Source organism: Ursus maritimus, unplaced genomic scaffold (genome assembly GCF_017311325.1).
Source record: "Ursus maritimus isolate PB19 unplaced genomic scaffold, ASM1731132v1 scaffold_14, whole genome shotgun sequence".
Classification (NCBI taxonomy): Eukaryota; Metazoa; Chordata; class Mammalia; order Carnivora; family Ursidae; genus Ursus; species Ursus maritimus.
Genome location: NW_024423786.1, coordinates 26,031,424 through 26,044,195, shown reverse-complemented (window position 1 = coordinate 26,044,195; position 12,772 = coordinate 26,031,424). Strand labels below are relative to the sequence as shown.

Genomic DNA, 12,772 nt, shown 5'->3' with positions numbered 1-12,772 from the left:
CCGACTCTTGATTTCAGCTCAGGTTATGATCTCAGGGTCGTGAGATGGAGCTCTGCTTCTGGCTCAGCGCTCAGTGTGGAGTTTCCTTGGCATTCTCTCTCTCCCTCTCTCTCTGCCCCTCCCCCTGCTCACTTGTGCTAAATAAATAAATAATCTTTTAAAAAAAATTTCTGTTTCTTGACTTGGGTGTTACTTACATGTGTTTAGGCACGTATCAAAATTCATTGAACTAAGTACTTGAAATGGGTACATTCATTTTGTAGTATGTAAATTATACTTCAATAAACTGGGGAATATGCTTATTTATATACTCACGGGGCAAAGTTATTTAGGTTTCTGCCTATATATCCTTTGCATCAAAAATCTTTTTGCTATTTGTTTCAGATTTATATTCTTCGATGTCTCGCCTTTGCTACTCTTGGTAAGTCTTAACCGCTTCCCCCATCATGTTGCATGACCAACATCATATGTGATAACTGTTGTCATGCATGGGTACAAATGCTTTCAGTCGTGCAAAACGAAACCTTCACAGACTATTCCCAATTAGGTGACATTCTCATGAAAGTTTTGGAGTAAACCAATTGAGACCCGCAGATCTATAATCTTCTAGCTCATGTTAATGCCATGATGCTTAATTGTTCTTTATGTAGATCTTTAGCAACTCTATTTTCTTCTTCTAAACACAACAAACTAAAGATGTTATCCCACATCTATGCTCCTGAATGCCATGCATTGGTGAAAGGAGGCAGGAAGAAGCTTAAGGACTCAACATGCTTTTCATGCTCTGAAAGCCTCTTTGGACCAAAGATAATACAGAGTGGGTGTTGCTGCCAAAAACATCAGATTTTTGGTTTCAGCTCATGATTCAGAAGCTGAAAGTGTCAACTGGGTAACAGTATCCAGGAATAATTCAGTCCAATAGTCTTTGTAGAGTGATGGACACGATGAATGTCAGCAACACTGAACAGCCAGAAAACAAAAGTACATTGTCAGCTAGCAACAGTAAGAGAATCTTAACAGATGTAATTTATAGCGTTACTGTTGATGAAGTTAGTAACCTTTAGCAAGGAGATGCAGAATCAATAGCTGCCTGAGAGTTTGCAGCTGCAGAAATTTAAATGGGAACTGACCAGGAAGTCAGGTGTTAAGAGGTGCTGGCAGAATATTTAAACCAGATGAAAAATATTTCAGGTTAATTATAAATGAGCAAAAATGTAGCATTAGAATAATTTCTTTAACTTCCTAGAAAAACTGAATGTTTAGTAAAAATATAGCAAATTTAGAGAATTATACACTGATACATTTATGGAAGGGACTTTGGATATTGGCTTTGAAATTGCAGAAGGGGAAAATATATATTTTTTAGAATTCAATGCATGCACTTCTATTTATCAGTGCACCATCTATTTCTCTGCTTAGATTTTATGTTGCTGTTGTTGAGATGCTTATCATAGAGCTACTCAATTGGACCATGGTATATCGATGTACAGAGTTAATCAACATTCTAGATAAGTGATAAGGCCTCAAGGAAGAAGCACATTAAAGCTCGCTCTAACACAATTGAGTTAATACCCTTAGGAATATATAGCTGTTAAACAAAACAGGGAGGCCATATTGCTCAGTGAATTCAGTGAGATCTAATGGGAATTCCAGAGTAAATTTATTTTTAAGATGTGTAGGCAGCTTAATACTTCAAAGTCCTTTTCCTACTCTAAAGCAAATCACCCCACCACATCTTTTCATTTAACACTAATCAATTTGCTTAATGGATTAGGAAAGGAAAAGATGTGCCCCAAGTAGTTTGATCCTTCTTACCTTTATATTTTGCATTTATAACTCCTTTCACAGCCTCTTACAAATCTATATTACCTCTGCTGTCACAGTATTATCTTTTGGCTTCAGAAATGGTGGGGGTATTCAAGAGGCTCACTTTTTATAGTAGCAAAACACCTCTACAAATAAACAAAGGGTCCATCAAAAATAGAAGAGGACGTCAAACTGACAAAGTGATTAGGAAACTTTGAGTAACTTCAATTCTTAGCGCAGCAGAATGAGATATGTCTATATCCTCAAACATTCCATATGCCTATTTCAAAATGTTTACTTTAAAAGTGATAGTAAATAAACCTTGACTTTTTACAACTTTTTGCTATTTATTCCCTTACCCTCATAAGTATATCAACTTAATGCAGACAGTGAATGATATTCTGTGGATTTTAAAAATTAGTGACTATCTCAATTAAACTCGAAGTCCAAAGACAATTGGACTGGCCTCTACAAATAATTAGTAACATTCCAAAGAAGGCTTTCTTACTTTTTATTGTCTAATTCAGAAAACACAAATAAACACTGTATTCAAACTAAATGAAATTAAGAATGACTTTTATGAAAGAGGATGAAATTTTTAACAGCGACCTTTTTGACTTGGGAAGATTTGATTGAGAGTTTGAACACTCTGTTACTCACACTAGCTCTTTCAACCAACTCTATTGTTAGCTGCCTACATTAGTCCCAGTAATGATAGCAACCACATCTACAATTTTTTCTCTGTTCAAGTCACTGTTCTAAGTTCTCCATAGTTACTCACTGAATTCTCTGAATAATCTTATGCATTAGTTATCATCCTCTCCATTTTACGCCTGAAGCAACTGAAGCACAAATACTTAACCTGCCCAAGATCACAGAGCTTGGGAAGAGATGACATGGGTTTGAGCTTTGAACAAAATGACATCCTTAACTGCACAAGAAACAAAACAGGAGTGGGTCCATGAAAAACCACATGTGGATGTCCTTCAGCTAAAAATACCAACCAGCTCAAATGAAACAACAAACAATCCACTGATGGTCAGGAAGGGTCAATATCTTTCTATGCCTAACTGCGGAACTGAACAGACTTCACTTATAGTTAGTCTACATGAATTCGTGTTAAAAGAAGGAACAATGCTAAGCGAAATAAGTCAAGCAGAGAAAGACAATTACATGGTTTCACTCATTTATGGAACATAGGTAGATCAGTACGAGAAGAAAGGGAAGAAGAAAGGGGGGGCAGTAAACAGAAGGAGGAATGAACCATGAGAGACTATGGACTCTGGGAAACAAACTGAGGGCTTCAGAGGGGATTGGGATAGGCCGGTGATGGGTATTAAGGAGGGCACATATTGCATGGTGCACTGGGTGTTATACGCAAGTAATGAATCATGGAACACTACATCAAAAACCAGGGATGTACTGTATGGAGACTAACATAATATAATAAAAAAATATTACTAAAAAAAAAAGAAGGAACAAATTCCAAAAGCAGGGTAGGGTATCTTTTGAAATATAAGGAAGAAATTTTAGAATTTCTGGTGGTACCTCTTATTGCTGAAAAATGATTTTCATCAAAAACAATTTTAAAAAATCAGGGACGCCTGGGTGGCTCAGTCAGTTAAGCATCTGCCATCAGCTCAGGTCATGATCCCTGGGTCCTAGGATTAAGTTCCAGACTGGGCTCCTTGCTCAGTGGGGAGCTTGCTTCTCCCTCTGCCTGCTGCTCTCCCTGCTTGTGCTCGTTCTCTCTCTCACAAATAAATAAATAAAATCTTTTAAAAAATCACCAACAGTTTTAACTATGGACTACTGAATGGTGAACTGTCAAAGATGATGGATTTTTCAGTCTATTAGTATGGAGTGGAGCACAGTGAATGTTTGCTAAGCAGGCAGTGAGACTGGCACTTTACATGTGGCACAGCATGGTGGGTTAGGACTCATGTCCTTTTTACAGACTTGGAACCTGAGGCTCAAAAACGTGTTAAAAAATCACACAGCTCTACTGGGTGGTAACGTTGGGATTCATCTCCTGCTCTGTTTACAAAAACTCATTCTTTCCACTATCCTGCACTTTGAATCTCATCACAGAAGCCCTAAATACAAACAAGAACAGATATCATTGTCCAAGATGAGTTTCAATTGTAGCTTCTCTATTGAGATAGACAGTTTGGCTTTGGAAAAGAAAATTACCGGTTAGTCTGTCACCCGATTTCAACTTCTTCTCTCTCAGCTTACACATGAGATGGTTTCCTTAAAATTTTAATGTTTGCAAACAAATCAAATCTGGTGATATCAGATTAGCTATATTTTCCAAACAAACAAGGTGTAGGAGGGGTGGGAAAATAACCTGACCTTCTTCTTGAGATTGGAAATGCTTCAAGGCATATGTGAAAAGCCTCCAGGGGAAAATATGCACTATTTTTCACCAGTTCAGCTCAGTTTCTGTTGCCTAATCATTTTCTTATCGCCAAATATTACATATTTACACAGGTGCTTCTCTGATTTAATTGTTTGGAAGCAGTCACTGGAAGCAACACTATGTGACTCAGCTTTGGTGATGCAGTCCAGCTGGGGTCTGACAGGTAAATAATTACCACTAATCAAAGCTTAAATGAATTCAGGTTCTTCAAAGTCAGATGCGGGAAAGGGGGTAGGGGTTATAAATGAACTGTTAGCAATATCAGGAGAAATAAGAGCTGAGCAGTCTAGTCTGAGCCGAACACAACAAAGAGAAGAGTTAACACAAGTAAGACCTCTGCTGCCACATGCATTACAGCACGGAGACCTCTGGCTGGGGCTCTGTCACTCCCCGTTCAGGCATAATGAGCTTGGGGCACTCTGTAAAACTGAGCGGGTGATGAGCTATGTCCTTTTCAATCCTTAGAGGGTATAATCTCATGATTTCATGATGCAGAATTCAGATTTCTTGACATGAAGAGGAAAAACACTTCTTTCTCTGGCCTTTGTATTGATAAATATTGTTTAAAAGAAAAACTAAGCGTGGACACATTTGCTCCTTGATGACAAACCATATGTTCTGAGGGCTTATTAAGTGAGCAGGTTTAGGTGGGATGCTATCCATCCTTAGGGGCCAGTGGAGATTTCCAGGGAGTTTTTATGGAGGAGACCTGCCCCAATGCCCGAAGCCCCTACATGATGTATTCACAAGCTTTGAGGACATTTGTTTAATTATCAGCCCATACTGGCTGTAGAAAGCCTTGCTGCCATGTTTGCAGGTAATTTTTTCAGGCTCCTGGTAATGAACAAAACAGGTCTGATAATTTTCAAGAATATACTCAGGAAATGTGTGGTGCAGGACTGCAGCTTTCAAGCAGTTGACACAGAAATCTAGTTCAATCAGTGTTGAGAGCCATGCCTGAAGAAGCCTTCTGTGTTTTGGGACCAGCCAGGGTAGCTGTATCAGCCACAACAAGGCCATATTTTGACTGGCTTTCATCAATTTGACTTGGGTGTTTTTCCCCCCTTTTTCTGCCTCTTGTAAAAGCATTTGGCTTCGAAACACAAAAAAAGAATTTTTTTAGTAGTAACTCCAAGTACTCTCTTATTGTCTCATAAAATGTGGGTTGAAAGGTTTACCTTATGGTTTGACTCCTGGCTAGAAGTAAGCAAGAGTCCAACATCAGGAGAAAATATTAAATGACCACTTGTGCTTCTCTTCTTTATTCTTTTCTTTAGTCTGAAATTGTGATGCAGACACCTTTGCCCTGAGCAGAATTCTCACCACAGCCATGAATGTGGGGGTTTGGGAGAAAAACATGCTCTCTTGTCAGAATGAGCAACCTAAACATCACAAGCCCAAAGAAAAATACTAACATCTTAAGGAAATGGTTTTGACTGAGGTCTTCCAACATGCACTACTATGTGCTGACTCAGGGAAACTTAAGCAACATGCTGAAAACATTTACGGGCCTGGAAAATAACTGGTTTAATAATTCAAGATGCTTTTAAGTTACAAAATGAATACTTAGAAACAAATAAGCCTCCCTTCCCAAAAGTAATGTTGTAGAGTAATCCACTCCTGAAATGAAAAAACAGAGCTCGCCATCAGATGCAAATTCAGTCTTGGGAAACTCCTAAACAATGGACTCCATACTGCGTACCTCTCACCGTGGAATGGAGCATCTGCTCATGACTTCAAAATATTTAGATGAAAAATGAAATATTTAATCAATACCTCAGATGTATTTTCATCTGACTGTCATAGATCTCAGTGCTTCCAAAGAGGTTTTTCCAAGGGTTCCATAGTCCTGGATGATTTTAGGAGGTTCGTTTTTTGTTTTTATATCGTTATATAGTAGGTCCTGAGAGACACACCAAGGTTTCACAACCTCGGCAACTATTAACATTTTGGGCTGAGTAATTCTTTGCTGAAGGGACTATCTATGCATTGTAGGGTTTTTCAGAGCATCCTTAGTCACCGCTCAGTAGATTCCAGTAGCACTCCCCCAGTTGTAACAAAAATGTCTCCAAGCATTGCTAAGTACCTCCTGAGAGACCAAAGTTGCCACCAGTTGAGAACACACATTTTACTTACTTTTACTAATTCAATCTCAAATATACTCTATTAGATAGGTGCTATTATTATCTTCCTATTTCTTCATCATTTTTAAGTAATGAGAACATAGCTTAGAGGGCATTAAGTGGTGTGTTCAATGTCATAGTCTAGTAAGTGGCAAAAAAAAAAAAAAAAAAAAAAAGACTTCAACCAGATCTGCAAAACTTATAATCTTCCCTACCACTGTGAATATCCAGAATTTTAGTTGAGCAATAATATAGGTGCTTTCTCTACAGTCTAAGATTTCTAAAAATACAGAAATAAATAAATGAACACTTTCCTGAAAGAGTCTCTAAAATGTCACTATATGCAAATTTCCTCCCAATTCAAAGATGTTCATTGGAAGGTGGGAATGACCACACAGCTGGACATACCTGGATGTGGGTAACTGGGCCATATGCAATTGTTCCCATTTGCTTGACACTTGCTAGTTCTTTCAGCTCCTTGAGTGGACAATCCTAAAGCCTACCAGATTCACCACAAAGCACACCACCATAACACTACTGCTTAGCAACAACCACATTGTGAAATGGAAAGAGAATGGAAATTGGGGGGTGGGCATACCTAGGGTTTTCTGCTCACTAACTCTGGGAATTGGGGGAGATTAACTTCCTTTAGCTTCTGATTCCTTATCTGAAAAAAAAGGGACAATCATAGCTTCTTGCAAGATGGTTATAAGAAGTAAATACATGCAAAGCCCAGGACATAGAACTTGGTAGGTAACAGGCACTCAGGAGAGGGCATGAAAATATTTATTGAGCTTCTACTGTATATCAAGCACCGTGCCACGTGTTTTACATACATTATTCAGTTTCATTCATGAGGTTCATCACCCACTGGTTATATAAGGTAGGCACCCCTTCTTGGGTTTATTTACTTATCTGTCTCATTCACTTACAGAATAGCAAAGAGCATGCCTGTTTTATTCACTGTTATAACCCCAGTGCTTCATACCTCAATCAGTGTTTGTTGAGTTAAAAAATTAATGAACCAGGGAAAGAAGAAAGGTAGCCCTACGAACAATCTTACACTGTCTTCTATGAAGCACTCTTGATTCTTTCATGGTAGCATTTCTGGGATTTGTTCATTTCTCCTCATTTCTGCAGACACCATCCTGCTTATGACCCTCATTGCCTTGGTTCTAGACTACTGGAGCCATATCATAATCTTCATGTGGTTTCTAGCCTCTTCTGACTCCCACCTCTGCTCCTCGAGCCTGACACAGGCATCTTCTTCACACACCCCCATCAGCAAATCATTATCATTCATTCAAAACCAAAGCTTTTCATGATCGATCCCAGCTTCCCCTAATCTATCTCACCTTCTACCATTTACTAATGTTATCGTTATTCTAGGCAGACCATTATCTGCCTGAACATTTTGGTATGTGAAGCTGATGATCATCCTGCCATTTACTTAGTACATAGTTCACTGAATACCTCTTTTGTACTAGGCACTATGTACTATGTGTGCTACTACCACAGAAAACATGATTATGGTCCCATGGAACTTAAAATATGGTTAAGGAGAAAAGGACCAAAACTATTGTGATACACTACCAATCAATTTGAAAAAGGTACAGGATGCTAAGTAGCACCTGGAACTCTCTGTCATCCATACTCGGGAAGTCAGAGAAATGTTCCCAGTTGGGGTGGGGGGAAGATATAACCTGACATCTGACACCTAAAAATTGAAGAAAGCTTTGCTAGGAAAAAGTGCAGAAAGAATAGCAGAAGGAGGAATATGGCTCATTTGGTGAACCGAAACAGTTGAGAGTATCTGGAGAGTAGAGAACAAAACGGGTAGGGTTATGAAGGACAAGAGATGGTGTAGAGAGGTGAAGACAGTCACAGGTATGTGCTCCTGAGCCACGTGAGCCCTACTCTCAAGACAACAGAGAATCACAAAGGAATTCTCAACAGGTTAATAGACACGCTACGATTTGAGACTCTCAAGGGGGATGACACCGCCAGGAGGACTTAACAAAGTCACCATTTCTTCTTTATAAAATACAGCCTTGTGATGTAAATCCCTTTCTTGGCAGGAAAAGGGAAAGTCAAGAAAAAGGATTTTTGTCTTGGGCATCTAGAGAAGATCTGAAAAAAACTACAGGGTGGTCTTTTCTGAGCTCTGTCAACTACTTGGGTGCTTTCCATGCCTCGGTTTTCTTATCTGTCAAATGATGGGGATGAACTGACTATATGATCTCCCAGGCTTCTTCCAGCTCCTTCCTCTTCTAAATCCTGGCCTCTTGCAGATGGTCATTTTAAAGCTAAAAACTTGCTGAGAAGACCCATTTGGAGAGCTTGTTAAAATTGTAGAAATCCACACCTCATCCTCTGAAATGTAGATACAGTAGGTATGAGGTGGGAACACTTAAAAAAAAAAAAAAGTGCCCCAAGTGAATCTCATATATGGATTCTCAGACCCAACTTTTGAGGAACTCTGTAACAGAAAGATGAGTCCCTTCATTTAAATAGAAAAGAGGCATGAGGATGCCCATTCTTTCAGGAACCGGCCCCTGCATAGTCAATCAAAAGGAACCTCAAGTACCCAATCATACCTTTAGGATGTAGAAGCCAAATCAGAATAGATGACCTAATCAGAATTGAAATGGACAGAATGAGTATCAGCCCTTATTGAGTTTATGCTGTGTGCCTTGCCCTGTGCCAGGGACTTGGCACCTATTAGCTCCTGTAATTGTCGTAACCAGATGGCAGCATCTAGGTTCCAACATTAAGGGGCTTAAAGTAAAGAGGCCTGTGACATTTGCGAGTGAGGAGAAAGCATCAAAAATGGTGACAAACTTTGGTTATCTTTTCTAGTTTCCCATCATCGGGTTGATGATTTTCCACCATGTAATGAATATATATGCCCTTTGCTTTAGTGTTACTTTCCCAACACTTTTTCATGTTAATCAAAACAAGTATCTCACCAACATACTACCATAATACATAACTGAAAATACATCAGTCTTTGAGGATGGGCTTGAGAAGATCAATTTTCCCATTTCCTCCTTGCCTTCCAGATATGCCCTGAAGTTGGCAAGATCAAAATAAAATGCATCAAAGAATTCATCTATGGAAATCTTTGCAGGAAATAATCCATCAACTGTTGAGAAAGTCAGTCAGGCTCTTAAAACCAGGGTGACTCACAAAACTGTAACTACTGTTGAATTAGAACAAGCCTAACACGAGGTACCCTCAAACAAAGAAATGGGACATAAGGAGCATTTGATTTCAAAGGCTAAGCATGGATTCAGAATTAAGTAAGGAAATAGGTGTTTGGATATTAATAACTGTTCCTTGTTATCAGCATCAAAATGTTCTTGGCATTGAGGAAGATGACCCAGTAGACTAGATAGGCTAGGTGTACAAAGCTTTAAAGCAACATTGGCCTTGAATTTTAGTTTGAGGTCATTATGTATCCTTCTGTCACAAGATTAGTTTTCAGAGAGAACTTACACAACCACATCCAGTACCAGTTACATTAACAATGTAACTTGCATGAGAAGAAGAAAGCTCCCATCTTAGATGACAAGGTGGCCCCAACGGGGCATGAGCTTCAGAGACATACCTGAATTTATTTTATCTATTTTAAGTAGGCTCCACACCCAGGGTGGAACACAGTGTGGGGCTTGAACTCACAACCCTGAGATCAAGACCCGAGCTGAGATCAAGAATCGAACGCTTACCCAACTGAACCCCCCAGATGCTCCTAGACTTGAATTTAAATCCTTGCTCTGCCACTTTCTAGCTGTGTGTCTTTGGCAAGTCGCAAAACTTCTCAGAGCTAATGCCTTCTCATTTGTAATGCAAGTTAACCACCAGTACTTTAAAGAAGTACCATATAAATGAGAGGTAACATGTGTAATATGCCTAGGACACAGCTTGGTAAAAGAAGCAACCATAGACAGTTAAGTCACAGACAGCAACCATGATAACTGAGCAGTACTCAAGTGAACTGGTTTCTTTGAGCTAAATCACAAACGTCACCCTTCCCTCAAGATAGAGGTCTGATAAAAAGTGCGTTTCTGAACCTGCAGAGCTATGTATTGTTCTGTAGATACCCTCAAGACTCAACCAAAATTAAGCTGCTATTTTCAACAATCTCCATTATCATCCAAAGCTTTCCCTATAGTTTAGTAGCAGGCATCGTTCTATGCAGAAATTTTGAACGTTCTTATTGCCAAAAATTCCATGAAACCATGTTTTGAGACTCTTGTATATCACAGAGATGATATTAAATAATAACCTTATTTTCCTATTCTTGATTACTCTAACACAAAATAGATTTTGAAATGACATCATTCATTTATCAATAAATAGTATGGAATACAACGTGTTATGTGCTAGGGATTCAACATTGGTACCTGCTCACAGTGCGATAGGGAGACAGACAAGGTAACAGACTGAAAAAGGAATGAAAGTTAGCCAAGAAAGAAGACACAGGAAAAGTGCTTTGGGCAAAGGGAACGAATGCAAGGCTTCAAGGTGACAGAACAAGGTGAATTCTATACAGAAAAGATTTTTGGTAGGTCTGGAATGTGAATTTTCCAAAGTATTGAGTCCTGCACTGCCTCATGCTAGTTAAGTGCTAGTTAAGTGATTTCAATTACTGCAGATTTCCCCCCAGATCCCCGGTGCTTTCACAGACCCTGAAAGATTTCTAGAGTTCCCATTGAGAATAAAAAAGGGCTTTGAGCCAAACAAATCCAAGCAAAATTCCCAATTTCACTATTGGGTGTCCACACAAACTTGGGCAGGTCACATGTCATCCTCAAGCTTCAGCTTTGACATCTATAAATGGAAGAATAATGCTTCCTTGTTGAGCAGTTGTGGCCATTAAATACAGTTGACGATTTGGTTCAAATATCTAATGTACGCCTTGACACATGGTAGACACTCAATAAACTTCAACCACTAGCCGTAACTGACAGCTCAAATCTGTACATTTCCAACTGGTAAGCACTGATAAAGTGCCTGCAGTCAAAATCAGGTCTATCAAATTTAGAGTTTTCTGTTTTGGAGACCAAAACCCCTCATTAATATAATCATACAACCATAAGACTCACCACTATTGAGTACTTGCTCTGGGCCAGACATCATGGGAAGCATTCATCTTAAATTCTTAAATCTTATAACAATCTTATGAGGTCATTTGTATTTCATGAAATACCGCTCCCATTTTCTACAAAGAAAAGAAAAAAGTTCATGAACTCAAATATATTTTGACATTTTGGATGAAACAAAGGTAAACAGGTTGGTTTCCTTCAGAGCTTCTCAGAGACTTTCATCTGACAATATGCATTATCAAATCCAAGACTGAGGAAAAACGTCTAAAGGGTTTTCCAAATGTATTTGACCATTAAATCCCTTTTCGGTTGGATGCGTATTAAAATACTTTTTAAACATACATTGTGAAAGGCTCAAAAAAAGAATTAACAGCTCCATTTTATACCCCAGAAAACTGGGGCTCAGAGAAGTTACATAACTTGTCTGATGTCATACAACTAGCAAGCAAGATGAACCATGATTTGAAACCTGGTCTTTCTAACTTTAAAACCACACTCCTAGCCACAGGATCATTCTTTTCAACATTGCCCCAATTCTTAGAACCTGTTAAACAGGCTGCAAAAACAGGCCTCTGCACAAAGCTCTGACAATTCCAGATAGAACAGCCCCCTAAACAAAACCAAAGAAAACCCTAGGATATTAAGCCAAACACCTGAGTCTGAGGAAAGCAACCACCCATGTACTGGGGAAAAGTGAAAAAGCGAAAAGGACCCTGGGCCAATTCTCTCCTGCTGTGGAGACTTGCTAAGATCTGGACACAGAGCTCAACCAAATAGTCACCTTATTGCCTCTGGTGGTGCGCCAGACTATTTCCCCCGAAGTCTCACAGCTCACACCCTACCTCCGTGGCCCAATCCTTCTCCATACCTCTCACCATTTTACTTGTGCTTAGTGACAGCTCACACCTGGCTGTTCCCTCAGCAAGGCAAATGCCGCCCACCGCTGAGCATATTGCTAAAGTAAATAACTCACTTAACCCAAACCTAATAATCCCTCTACAAAACTCAGAGAATATGAAAAAGAATTACCCCATCCAGTTCCCTCAGCATTATGGGAACAGGCAAGCCTTTCATTTACTCCCGCAGTCCATATGTTTGAAGGTCAAACAACACCTGGATATTTCTTTGAAATAAACTAATTGAGCCTGGATGATTTAGAGTCAGTCTTGCTGAAAGGCTCACTGGATCACCAGTGGTAAGGCAAGACCTGCTTTTGAAAATCCTGGATCCTCCAACCCCAGCTTTGTCAAAGGCAATGAATATTTGATGCTGTTCAAAGATTAAGACCTGGACCAAACTGAGGAAAGAGAAAG

General features: G+C 39.2%; 1 long non-coding RNA gene across 1 annotated transcript; it reads left to right on the top strand.

The window, feature by feature from the left end:
* Nucleotides 1-386: 386 nt before the first annotated feature.
* Nucleotides 387-5,714, top strand: LOC121102393. The gene is made up of 3 exons (XR_005834487.1): nt 387-421; nt 4,300-4,391; nt 5,506-5,714. It is a non-coding gene; the product is annotated as an uncharacterized LOC121102393 (long non-coding RNA).
* Nucleotides 5,715-12,772: the final 7,058 nt, after the last annotated feature.